The sequence below is a fragment of the Bombina bombina genome, chromosome 3 (genome assembly GCF_027579735.1).
Source record: "Bombina bombina isolate aBomBom1 chromosome 3, aBomBom1.pri, whole genome shotgun sequence".
In the NCBI taxonomy this organism is placed as follows: Eukaryota; Metazoa; Chordata; class Amphibia; order Anura; family Bombinatoridae; genus Bombina; species Bombina bombina.
In genome coordinates this window covers 268,184,464-268,197,887 of record NC_069501.1, presented here as the reverse complement: position 1 = coordinate 268,197,887, position 13,424 = coordinate 268,184,464, and the positions used below count along the sequence as shown (strand labels likewise).

The window sequence follows — 13,424 nt, the reverse complement described above, 5'->3', positions numbered from 1 at the left end:
TCTGGCCCCCAACGTATTAACATGAGGTAGGAAATGGGAGTGTTACAAGAAAATGAAGTCACTTTTCAATGCTTAGCCCTGCATGTTTGTACAACATAGCACTGCTTGCAAGGAATATATAACCATGACAAAAGTCTTTTTCAGGCTGTTAAGTAATACCATAACTCCTTTGCTGATATGGCAACTAAATATAGACTATCATTGTTGTGCTTCTCTTAATTACTTTATAAAACAATATTTTTTTCATAAATAAAGTATTTCACCACTTCAAGAATTTATTTACATTCACTGCAAATAAATATAAACATTAATAGGACTTAAGCAATGTGTGTGCAACTTTTAGTGAGCTGTTTTCTTGTTGAATTGCTTCTTTTCTTTTAAAATGATCATACTAGTTTCAGTCATGTTATTTGTTTATGACTTTGGGCTCTTGAATAGGAAGATGGTTAGCATTATACATTTTGCATAACTGTCCTCACGTATATGGGATACTGTAACTTGTGCTTTAAATGGTTTTAATCTCTATTGGATCAACTAGTGGTCACTTAGACCTAAATGAATAAATTATATTAATGAAGTATACTTATGAGATGAGTTTGAATTGGATGTATTTGGTATGCTTTGGATACATTATTTGATTGGATTTATTTTCCCTATAGACAGAATAACCTGAATCACTTTCATGCAATCAACACCTAACTGTAGCTAATTATTAAAGTTAATAATATCCTGAACACCCCTACTTAGCTAAAAGCTTTCTTGAAAATCCTTCTTTTTTTGTGTTTCCACTAAATTTTTTATTTATTTTTCTATTTATCAAAACAAAACAAAAAAACACATTAAAATAAACATGTGACATACGGCAATCTTTTAAAAGCAAGGGAAGTAAATTATGTCTTGAATCACAAAAGTTTACATTTTTTAGAGATGTTGGGCATGTTAATATCAGGATAAAAGAATATTCACTAAAACTTTTCAGGCACAGAAAAGTTGTCTTTTTATATGATGTCTTTGTACAAGAGGTTCCTATCTGAAGATAAATTTATACCTAGACCAAAATTATAAGCATCATAAACATGTCAAATGAAAATGCTCTAATCTGTTAGAGAATATTTTTATTTCACAACTACTTGATTATAACTATAGGCCTCATTTATCAAATTGTGGACAGACAATGTTCCCTACTTGTACTGTGTATGTCCACTACCTGCATGTAAGTTACGTAACATTACTCAAGGAAATTCTTGTTGCAGTGATGCCTCCAGCTCTTGAGCGACCAATTGCACAAGAGCAGAACCTGTCAATCATCCTGAACAAGCAAATTTTGGGTGTTTAAACACCACCACCTCTGAGGCTGTAGAGAGGTTAAAGGGACATTATACACTCATTTTTTCTTTGCATAAATGTTTTGTAGATGATCTATTAATATAGCCCATAAAGGTTTTTTTTAAATAAATGTATAGTTTTGCTTATTTTTAAATAACATTGCTCTGATTTTCAGACTCCTAACCAAGCCCCAAAGTTTTATGTGAATACCATCAGCTACCTTCTCCAGCTTGCTCCTGTTTGTGTAAAGGGTCTTTTCATATGCAAAATAAGGGGGAGGGGGGAGTGTCTTATTTGCCACTTGCAGTGGGCTTTCCAACAGAGCCAAACTGTCAGCTTTTAAGTAAGTTTTTAAACAGTTTTATACTGGATTTTTATATCAGTATCTGTGCATCTTATTCTTAGTGTCTATTACATGCAGTTATATGAAAATGAGTGTATACTGTCCCTTTAAGCAGTAGGATGATTGCCGCTTCTAAACTTGTGTAAAAAAGCCTATATTTTAAGTGCTAAAATGCAGCTGACACTGCTTAATAAATGGAGACCTTAGTCTTTAACCTCTGCAAAAGTAGTTAAATAATTCCAAAGCAGCAATGCACTACTGGGAGCTAGCCTAATACATTTGGGAACCCAATAACAAGAGCTATATGCACTGCCACCAATCTCCATCTACTTACTAGGAGTGCATTGCTGATACTGAGCTTACCAAGGTATGTTATTCAACAAAGAGAAAAAAAAAAATCAAATTTTAAAAGAAAGGTAAATTGAAAGTTCTATTAAAGCTGCATGCTCGGTCTAAATCGTGACAATTTAATTTTGACTTACACATCCCTGTAAGCCTCAAAGTTTTTATCCATAGCAGTTAAATGTCTAGAGCACAATAGTCCGCAAAGGGATATGTGTTAGTGCCACATGCAAAAATATTTAAAGTTTCTCACAGCATATTTGTGAAATCCATTTTTGAATGTATCTTTATAAACTTTGCTGTAGGACTATGCTATATTTCTAGCTCTTAGGAGTGTGCTGCTGATATTTCTACCAAAATATGTTATTCAACATAGGATACCAAGAAAACAAATCACATTTTATAAGAAAGGTAAATTGAAAATTCTCTTAAAGCTGCATGCTCTGTCATCAATAAAGTTTAATTTCACATTCCTTTAAGCCTCAAGTTTTCTATCCACAGCAGTGTGTTGTCTAGAGCCCAATAGCTCACAAAGTGATGTGTGTTAGTGCCAAATGCAAAAAGATTTAAAGTTTTTTACAGCATATTTGTGAAATCCCTTTTGAATGTATCTTTATAAACTTTGCTGGAGGACTATGCCATATGTTAAGTATTTTTTTAAAAAAAACATTTTAGCAAAAATAAGAATAGATGTCTTTAATAAAGCTTTCATTCAACTAAATGTTCAGATTTATCTTATAAATATTTAGTAATTTATTGATATATCTTTTTGTATTTGCATCTATACATGTTCTGGGATTCTGTTCCATATAGAGAATAACTTTCCTATATTCAGCAAATAAACGCAAGTACATCCTAAATTAATATTCTAGAGTTGGACCTAAAACCTTTATAAGTCCTGTAAGTTTACATTTAGGCTAACGGTTTTCTTTATTTTTGGGGTAGCATTTCAGTTGAAAATAGAGGAGATAAAGTCTGGAGAAATGACTAAATAATTATAATGGCAAAATATTTTCACTTGTCAAGTTGAGTTTGTTTACAATGAACAAAACTAAACTCTTTTCTTCATAAATGTAGCAATAGCAGGAGCTTGCAGTTTTGCTGGAATTAAAAATTATTTTTACTAAGCCTGTTTTAGTTACAGCATTTTAAAAATGATTTAGAAAAAATATTAACAGTAAATAATGTGGACATTATTTGCATATGAAGGTGTTTAGGTTAAAATAAAGTGTATATTTGCAAATATTACAATAAAACAATTGTAATATAAAGTGTTTTAAGTCTGATTTTTTTCTGGACATATAGATACATTGATTTATTGTATGTACATAGGCATGCATGTATATTATAATTAGTTTTACAAGGATTCATATAAGTATTCAAATAATTTGTTTTATTATTGACAACAACCAAATTATAATTTCACTTGTTCAGTGTATTGGTCATAATGTAAAAATTGCTGGAGTTACTGAAAACGATTACTTTTATTTTCTCACATTTGTGTTTTTCCCACAGGGCTTGGGCCATGTATGCCCTACATATTGCTTAGTATATTTCCTGTCATATAATCCATTTTGACAAATACGTTTTTAACAGGCAATGTTTAAGGAGGTTAATTTACAGTACAAGCAGGATTAATAAATCAAAATCTGCACCTGATTGAGGGATCAAAATGATTTAGAACAATGCTGTTAATGGTTGACTAATCCAACATTCAACATCTTTTCTGTTTTTGATTTTCACAATTCTTCCACATTGTCAATTAGCAATTAAAACCATAGGGAACATCTCAAGAGCTATTTTTATCTAGATTATAAAATTATATGCAGTTTACAAATCACATTGTAGAAAGCATGTAACAGTGCAAGGGGGAAGAAAGGATTAAACACTTCAGAGGTGAAGAGGCCTTTAAAAATTGCCTACTGAGTTCTTTAAGGGGTTAAAATGAGTATGAAGTAGAAACCATAGATACTTTTGAATGAATGCAATGCATTCATGCTACACTTAAAATATGTTTAACCTGTTATATACTTTGACATAAACATTGACATTGCAAAAAACACATTTACATAAAAAGACTAAATATAAGCATTTTACATTTTATTTTTATTTTTTGCAATAATAACTTTGAGCAAAAATATCTTAGACTTCATCTTATACAAGTTATAGAACTATTATCTAAAGAGAAATGTTTTTAAAGGGACAGTACTGTTGAAGCACATGCTAATAGAAGCAGAAGGTGGCCGGTATTAATGATAAGATTTTTAGTGTGTGAAACAAGGCTACTTTTTTTTTAAGATAAACTATGATTGCATTTAATAACCTGTTTGATAGTGCAGATCATGTAGGAACCACACTGCTTAATAAACATATGGGGAATAGTAAAAGGCATGTCATACACCAGATAGATATAGTAACAAATAACAGCACTAACTCTGTCACCTAGATATGGATTCCAGCCTCCTTGCATGTTTTTACGAGTCAATCTCAAATCCAACCGGCAGAGTAAGATCAGATATACAAATCAGTATCTACACATCTATATACATTTAAACATACTACACATATAATGGCCTATATTAACTAAGATAAGAGTTTTTCCTATAGGTAAAGATATGTGTTCCTGCTCACCAGTGTCTAAAGAAATGGTAAACACTTTCACTGAATAGAGTAGACTCTACAATATAAACTAGGAATGACTTGTGAGTGCTTCTGTGAATTCTATACAAAGGCTAATTAAGTATTAAATAATGCTCATTTAAAATAAAACTGGCATTAAAGATTCCCTGAAAATGAAAGGCTGCTGCATGTTGTTTACCAGTCCTACTCTAAAGGGGTTAACACAAAACGTTTTAAATAATATTGTATTTAATCAGTCATATTTATAAATAGCAACAATTATAATTGCATCAACTATTATTTCACGAGGCAAGCTAGGGCAATACAATTTAAACTGCTTGATACTTTTACAATAAAAGTTTGAAGAAATTGTGCAATATTAAAATGGACCTGCAGATTTAACATTCTGATCATGTTTCATTTGAAAAATGTTTTTAGGTTATATATTTTCTGTCTATGCAGATATTGTAGAAATCTTAAAGTGGGTGTATATTGTGACACAACATTGCAAAACAAATAGATTAATAAATAAAGCCTATTAAAACTGAGATAAGAACATGACAAGGCACTAAATTCAGCTGCCAGGGAACATTGGCAGATGTTGCCATAAAGTTAGCACCAAGAACAGCACCTTTGAAAGTATAGTAACCCTAAACAGTCATAGGCAGATCACATAACATAAAACTTACCTAATCTTTATAGGAGGAAGAAAAAAGTAACGAGCACTCCAGTGAAAAAAAAAGAAACCACCCGATAAATCCAGTTCGTCTAGCTATCCCATGTAATTAGAGCATTGTTTCCTTTTCCAGGTTTAAGAATATACACTGATGCTTAACGGAATCCATCCAGTGCTCTCAGCCTGCAAGTATACTGTGTGTTTCACTACCACCAGCTGTTTATATCAGTAACTAACCGAGCAGCAATCTAGAAGCTTTATTCTGCGCATGCTCAGTGTGCTCCTGTTCTGCTACTATGCTCTCTTAGACATCTGCGGGGTCCTAGCGACTTCTGCAGACCACAGCATAGAAGATGCAGTTGAGGATGCTTTAGGCTTTATAATACACCACTATCCTCCCAGCTGCAGTACTTAACGGCACACTGTAGTCAGAAACAAAGTGCAATATTAGAAGGATGTATAAAAAAAAATGTTAAACTTGCCTGTTTTTTTCCTCTCCTGCTATAAGCTGTGTAATGCAACTGTAATGTCCCTTACTGACACCGCTCTCACTATTTCCTATGCTCTCTAGCCAGCTATGAAACATTTGTAGAACCACCTACTCAGCAGCCAGACATCTCCGTCTGTAATAGCACGAGCTGCTCACAGTATATCATGAACAGCATTGAAGAAAGCAGTTTTTTGTGTTTCATTAGCAGTAACAAAGTGTAAGGACACAAATAATGAGGCAGCAGCTGCCTGCCTTTTGCACCCAATAGCCCCTGCTTTCTTTTGTTTATCATTCCTGCTCTGGGTTAACCCTGTAACTCACACTGTTTGCACTGCACATGTTCTATAGCAGGACAGGGAGGGGAGGAAAATGGTGAGCTGTGTGGAGAAGGAATATTAGGTCCCTATATAGCCCAACTCATGGCAGGAAAGCAAAGCACAAGCACCTATACTCTCAATTTTAATAACTTCAGCTACAAATTTTTTAAAAATTGTTATACATCCTCCTGTATAGCAAAAAAAAAAAAAAAAAAAAATTAAGTCATCCTTTTTTTAAAATATTGTAATTTGTTTTCTTGCTTTAGTATCTCTTTAAGGGCACCTGTGTCTGGGACATGATGCTGAAGAAAAAAAAAAGATTGTAATAGATTATTATTTTAAATTTAGCAACATTTAATCTGCACATTTGATTTGCTTTGCTGATTTAGTAGAATTAATTTGCATTGTCGCTTTATTTTGCTAGATCCTGCTGGTGAGAGAAATGAAATATCTTACCAGTAGAAATTGTGCAATTTATTTTGTATTGACCATATACTGTGATATGCAAAGCATTTATGGAAGTTAACTGCTCTATAATTAGCTGGAATTTTTTCTGTCACTAGTTTATAATTCTATTTTAATTACTAAAACAAACCCAATCCCCATGACTATGCAGTGATTAAAATAGATACTCAAATAATAAAGAAGATTTTTTTTTTTTATAGTAACAGCTTGTATGTATTAAAAAACATTTATAAATTAATTGTCCATGTCTATAGCAAAAATAATGGCAAGCTGAGGCTTTAACCGGAGAGCTTACTATTAAAGAGGGACACATCTAAAAATTAAAAAGTGCATTAATTAATTTCAGTTTTGACTAAAAACATTTAAACACTACACACGTATTAGCAAAAATGCTTCTAGCAAAAGTGCATCTGTTTCAGTGACTGCACACTAGCATTCTGCCCCTGCACAGTGAGCTATTCTGTCTGTGATGACTATCACTGTTATATACATGGCCACTGGCCCAGGGGTTCAATGAGTGCTCAGGCCAGGGCATATGCCCAAATATACTGTGCACAATAACTGTTATCACAGGAACTAGAAGCATGTTTGCTGATATATTTGTAATGCAAAAGAAATGTTTCTATTGAAAACTGAAATGCATTCATGTGCATGTGATTTTTGTGCAAAATTTCAGAACTGATTTTGACAGACAATCTAAGAAGCAAAGATTGACATAAGCATAACCTAGATTGCATTGCATTGCAAGGGCCACAACCTCCTTCTACAGTTTAATAAATGCAGCCCATTATTTTTATCACACTAACTGAATGTTTTCTTGATTACTTACAACTCTTACTTTATTTATAGTAATCGAAATGTTTAAAATAAAATCTATTCTTTTTGGGGAAAGGTGTCTTAATTTTTGTTACTACTTCATTTATGCTTTAGTGTCAATTTACTATATCCTTTTTTTTTTTTTTTTTTTTTTTTTAAATATGCATTTCCTCTTCCAAACCTGAAACTAAACATATTTGTTCCCTATATATTAGTATTGTATATTATATTGTCTAAAAATTACAACTTACAAGGAAAACTTGATGACCTAAGTATTATTGGTAGATATGATAGACACGTTAAGGAGCTTAAATGGACACTGAACTTAAATTTTTTCTTTCGCGATGCAATTTTAAACAACTTTCTAATTTACTCCTATTATAAATTTTTCTTCGTTTTCTTGCTTTCTTTATTTGAAAAAGAAGGCATCTAAGCAATTTTTTTGGTTCAGCACCATGGAAAGCACTTGTTTATTGGTTGGTGAATTTACCCACCAATCAGCAAGAACAACACAGTGTGTTCACCAAAAATGGGCCGGCATCTAAACTTACATTCTTCCATTTCAAATAAAGATACCAAGAGAATGAAAATAATTTGATAATAGGAGTAAAATAGAAAGTTGCTTAAAATTGCATGCTCTATCTGAATCACGATAGAAAAAATTTGGGTTCAGTGTCCCTTTAATAAAGCTGAGGTTGCAAAAAGAGAGTAACTTCAGAACAAGAGGGTCATAATTTCTATTTGAAGAGTAACATATTCAATAATAAATTCCAGGAAGCTCTTGTTTCTTGAAATCAACTTATATTACAGATCGTAAAAACAATCACTGTGTGGGATACATATAAGACTATCTTACAGTGGCGTATATATGTTTTGTGCTGCCCTAGGCATTCAAAATTCTGCTGCCCCCCCATAGGTTTTAGGCCTGTTTTCCCCTTAATATTTTTGTTGGGGTCAGTTGTTGTTTTTTTTCTCATAACAATTCAAAAGAAAATGGGCTAGCAAAACACTTGCATACAGGTGGGTTGAATTGCATGCATCTCATACCATTTTCTCCCTGAGAGAAGGGAGAGAAATGAAGGGGAGAAAAGGGAGGGAAAGGAAAGAAGGGAGGGAGAGAGAGAGAGAAGAGAAAAGTGGGGAGGGATTGGAGAAAAGAGGGGAGGGAAAGAAGGGAGGGAAAGAAGGGAGCAAGGGAGGGAGTTGAGAGAATGAAGGGAGGGAGTTGAGGGAGTGAGTTGAGGGAGGAAGGGAGTTGAGGAAGGGAGGGAGAAAGGGAAAGAGGAAGGGAGGGAAAGAAGAATACACTTTGAAACAATCACTGCCCTTCACATGCAACAACATACAGTAATTACCATTATTCAAGTAATGAAACATTTTAAATCTCTGTTTACTATTTACTCCGTGGGTTCATGAATGCAGAGAAAGCTAGATATTAGTAGCTAACATATATTAGCGCTAAACGTTTATGATCAGACATGACAAGCTGATCTAAGCAGTGCAAAGACGCATCCAGTCTGTTAATTACCAAGACCTGCAATAAGCACTGCGCTCGCAAACCCACCACAGCTGACAAAGGTAGGCAGCATATCGGCACAAGGTCTTCTCCTCCAGCCTCACCTTGGAAACATATCCCCGGGCAAGTTTCTCAGAACGCTTCCACTGCAAAAATGCCGGCGGCTCTAAATGAAGCAACAGTTTAAAGGAGCACTGCCTGTAAAGAGTGACCTTAATCAACGCACGTCTCTTGTCTTCTCTGTAAAAGCCTGCACTTTATTGCTCACTGTACTGTGTGCTGGCTTTTAGAGAGAGAATAGGGCAGATGTGCTGCCCCTCCCAAATCTGCTGCGCTAGGCACTGGCCTTGTTGGCCTAGGCCATAATACGCCCCTGCTATCTTATAAATTAATTAAGTTTACATGCTACAGGAAAATCAGGCAGACTCATTGGGCCAGTGGTTCTTATCTGCTGTCAAAACTAGCAAAAAATAAAATAAAATATGGGCATTTTAAAAATATTATACAAATGTCCACTACTTTATGTTTTTCTATTAAGGTATACCAAAGCGCCAACTATACGAAGGCTGGGTCTGGACCTAATGCAATATTGTCAAACGATTACAATAAACAATTTATTGAGTACACAAATAAGTTAAAAACATGGATCCATGTATAAACAATCAAATTTATACAACAATAATAGCTAAATGAATAGTTAAAACAAATAGTTATGTAACGGATATAGCATTTAAAATTGTGCAAACATTGCTCTTAAAAATATTCATAAAAAATTCCAAATTTAGTATAAGGCTCACAACAGAAATTCAACTTTGTGTTTACCATATACACATACACAAATTTGTACAGCAATAATAGCTAAATGAATAGTTAAAACAAATAGTTAAATAGCAGATATGGCATTTAAAATTGTGCAAACAATGCTCTTAAAAAATATTCCTAAAAAATTCCAAATTAAGTGTAAGGCTCACAACAAAAATTCAACTTTGTGTTTACCACATACACATAATAGGTGAAATATATTAGTCAGTTATATAATATTATCTAACCAATAATGTTCTCGATTCTATGCAATACTAAATATTGCCAATAGTGACTAATGTGTAAGGCTCTGAGTAAGACCTTTAACTGTGTGTTTACCACATACGCATTGTCAAGTAAAAAATATTGTGACAGCAATAAGCCAATGTGAAGAATGTGTATCAAAAAAGTTGTGTGCAAAAATTAGTGTACAAAAGATATTAATGGTCAAAAAATAGGTTGATCTTCAAAAAACGTGAATTAAGAACAAAGATTGTGAAAAATGAAAAACCAAAAATTTACAAAAACATTGTGGTGTGTTCCAATAGTAACTTATATAAATGTAAATAATAGTCCAAAAAATAGTCCAACAGTGAAAACTTAATAGAAAAAATAATCCAACAATAAATTATAATAAGTAGTGTGTCTCTTTAAGAAAAAACAATAATCCTTAAAGTGTTGTGAATCCTAACAGCAATAGTTATGGTGATTTTCCAAGTGTTTTATACTGAATAGCAGTGTCAGTACTTGCTAGCCGTTTTCCAACCCAAAATTATATCTTCTTGGCAAATATTTTGTTATAATCCCTGGATGATCCTTCTGTAAAAGAAAGATATGATGGTGTAGATTGTTTTTAGATCAATAGAAAATGAAATTGTGCTTACCAGTCCGACGTGTTTCGGTCACAAAGAGACCTTTATCAAGACTTGATAGAGTCTTGATAAAGGTCTCTTTGTGACCGAAACACGTTTCTTTTACAGAAGGATCATCCAGGGATTATAACAAAATATTTGCCAAGAAGATAGAATTTTGGGTTGGAAAACGGCTAGCAAGTACTGACACTGCTATTCAGTATAAAACACTTGGAAAATCACCATAACTATTGCTGTTAGGATTCACAACACTTTAAGGATTATTGTTTTTTCTTAAAGAGACACACTACTTATTATAATTTATTGTTGGATTATTTTTTCTATTAAATTTTCACCGTTGGACTATTTTTTGGACTATTATTTACATTTATATAAGTTACTATTGGAACACACCACAATGTTTTTGTAAATTTTTGTTTTTTCATTTTTCACAATCTTTGTTCTTAATTCACGTTTTTTGAAGATCAACCTATTTTTTGACCATTAATATCTTTTGTACACTAATTTTTGCACACAGCTTTTTTGATACACATTCTTCACATTGGCTTATTGCTGTCACAATATTTTTTACTTGACAATGCGTATGTGGTAAACACACAGTTAAAGGTCTTACTCAGAGCCTTACACATTAGTCACTATTAGCAATATTTAGTATTGCATAGAATCGAGAACATTATTGGTTAGATAATATTATATAACTGACTAATATATTTCACCTATTATGTGTATGTGGTAAACACAAAGTTGAATTTTTGTTGTGAGCCTTACACTTAATTTGGAATTTTTTAGGAATATTTTTTAAGAGCATTGTTTGTACAATTTTAAATGCCATATCTGCTATTTAACTATTTGTTTTAACTATTCATTTAGCTATTATTGCTGTACAAATTTGTGTATGTGTATATGGTAAACACAAAGTTGAATTTCTGTTGTGAGCCTTATACTAAATTTGGAATTTTTTATGAATATTTTTAAGAGCAATGTTTGCACAATTTTAAATGCTATATCCGTTACATAACTATTTGTTTTAACTATTCATTTAGCTATTATTGTTGTATAAATTTGATTGTTTATACATGGATCCATGTTTTTAACTTATTTGTGTACTCAATAAATTGTTTATTGTAATCGTTTGACAATATTGCATTAGGTCCAGACCCAGCCTTCGTATAGTTGGCGCTTTGGTATACCTTATTAGTTTCATCTTTCCATTTTGACAACTAGGTGTCAAATTATCAAAGCCAGAGGTCTTATTTAGTAGGCGCTAGGTGTACTCCACTATCAATATTTATGTTTTTCTATTATAAACAGAAATTATAGGTGCCAGGTGCATTTATTGGTCAAAATGAAATGCTCTGTTTAACATATTATTGTGCTCCTGTGCTACTCAGATGATGATATAGTTGGTAAACACACATATGCTCCACTCACTTGTCATATCCACATCTTAAAGGGACAGAACACCAGAATTTTAGTTTTTTAAAAGATAGATAATCTCTTTATTACCCATTCCCCAGTTTTGCATAACCAATAAATTTGTAATAATACACATTTTACCTCTGTAATTACCTTGTATCTATGCCTCTGCAAACTGCCCCCTTATTTCAGTTCTTTTACAGACGCATTTTAGCCAATCAGTGCTGACTCCTAGGTAACTTTACGTGCGTGAGCTCAATGTGATCTATATGACACACATGAACTAAGACCCACTAGTGGAGAAAAACATTCAGACAAGAGGTGGCCTTCAAGGTCTAAGAAATAAAAATATGAGTCTATCTAGGTTTAGCTTTCAACTAAGAATACCAAGAGAACAAAGCAAAATTGGTGGTAAAAGTAAATTGGAAAGTTATTTAAAATTACATGCCCTATTTGAAACATGAACGTTTATTTTGGACTTGACTGTCCCTTTAAGCAGATCAGGGATGTTGACTAGACATATAAATTGTGTTTAGTGAACAAATCCAAAACATGGCCACAGTCTGCGTTATTCGGCTTTTTTCATGCTAGATAAATTTGTAAAAAAGTACAACACACATATATCTAGATTTACAGAGATATTTTTGTGCTGCCCTTTTTTTTACAAATATTTCTGCACCCCAAAAGAACTGAATGCCACATACTGTGGCCATTTTCAGCATTTGCTCACCAAATGCACGTCTGGTGTTAACTATATTTTTGTAAACCATTCTCAAAACTTAGTCAAGTCTAAGTGTACTTCAATATACTAGATTTTTGCAAAGACCAAAATATTTGTTTTGGATGAATCATTCATCATGGGAAAAAAAAGTAATTTCATCTAAGATTAGTTTATGAGTTTATTAGGTTATACCAAATGTTAATACAATTTGTTAACCCCTTGTTTCATATGGGGAATCTCTTTAAGGCAACAGAAGACCAGCTGGACAGTGCCTTAAACGTAATGGGGTTAGGATTGTCAAGTCAAAAAGTGAAGCTTACATACATATTAGCTGACACATGAATCAATCAAATGACAAGGACATTTCTGTATTGCTATTGAATTATGTACATAACTTGCAACATTGCATTCCTTCCAGGTTACACTTGTTATTCTACGTATTTACCCTTAAAAGCAAAAAGTCTTATATGCCTTAGTGTTGATAATAAAGAAAGCTTAAAATTATCTTTCTGAAATCCACATAGAAAAGAACAATGAGACAATACAGTTATTCATTTTATTAGCAATCTTATATACTGTAATTAAAATGTTATGTAGGTAGCGATATTAATATATTGATTTAAAGGTATTTTTACTTCCAGAGCATTGGATTTTGCAAATTTTGGGCAAAATTACATATGCGGCGTTGCCCGCAAAAGCCGGCG

At 32.9% G+C, this 13,424-nt stretch overlaps 1 protein-coding gene across 1 annotated transcript in view; it reads right to left on the bottom strand.

The window, feature by feature from the left end:
• Positions 1–5,480, bottom strand: part of WSCD1 (WSC domain containing 1) — a 349,543-nt gene extending 344,063 nt beyond the window's left edge. Inside the window, 1 exon segment of the mRNA XM_053706293.1 lies at positions 5,320–5,480. The gene's annotated coding sequence lies outside the window, so the exon portion shown is untranslated.
• Positions 5,481–13,424: the final 7,944 nt, after the last annotated feature.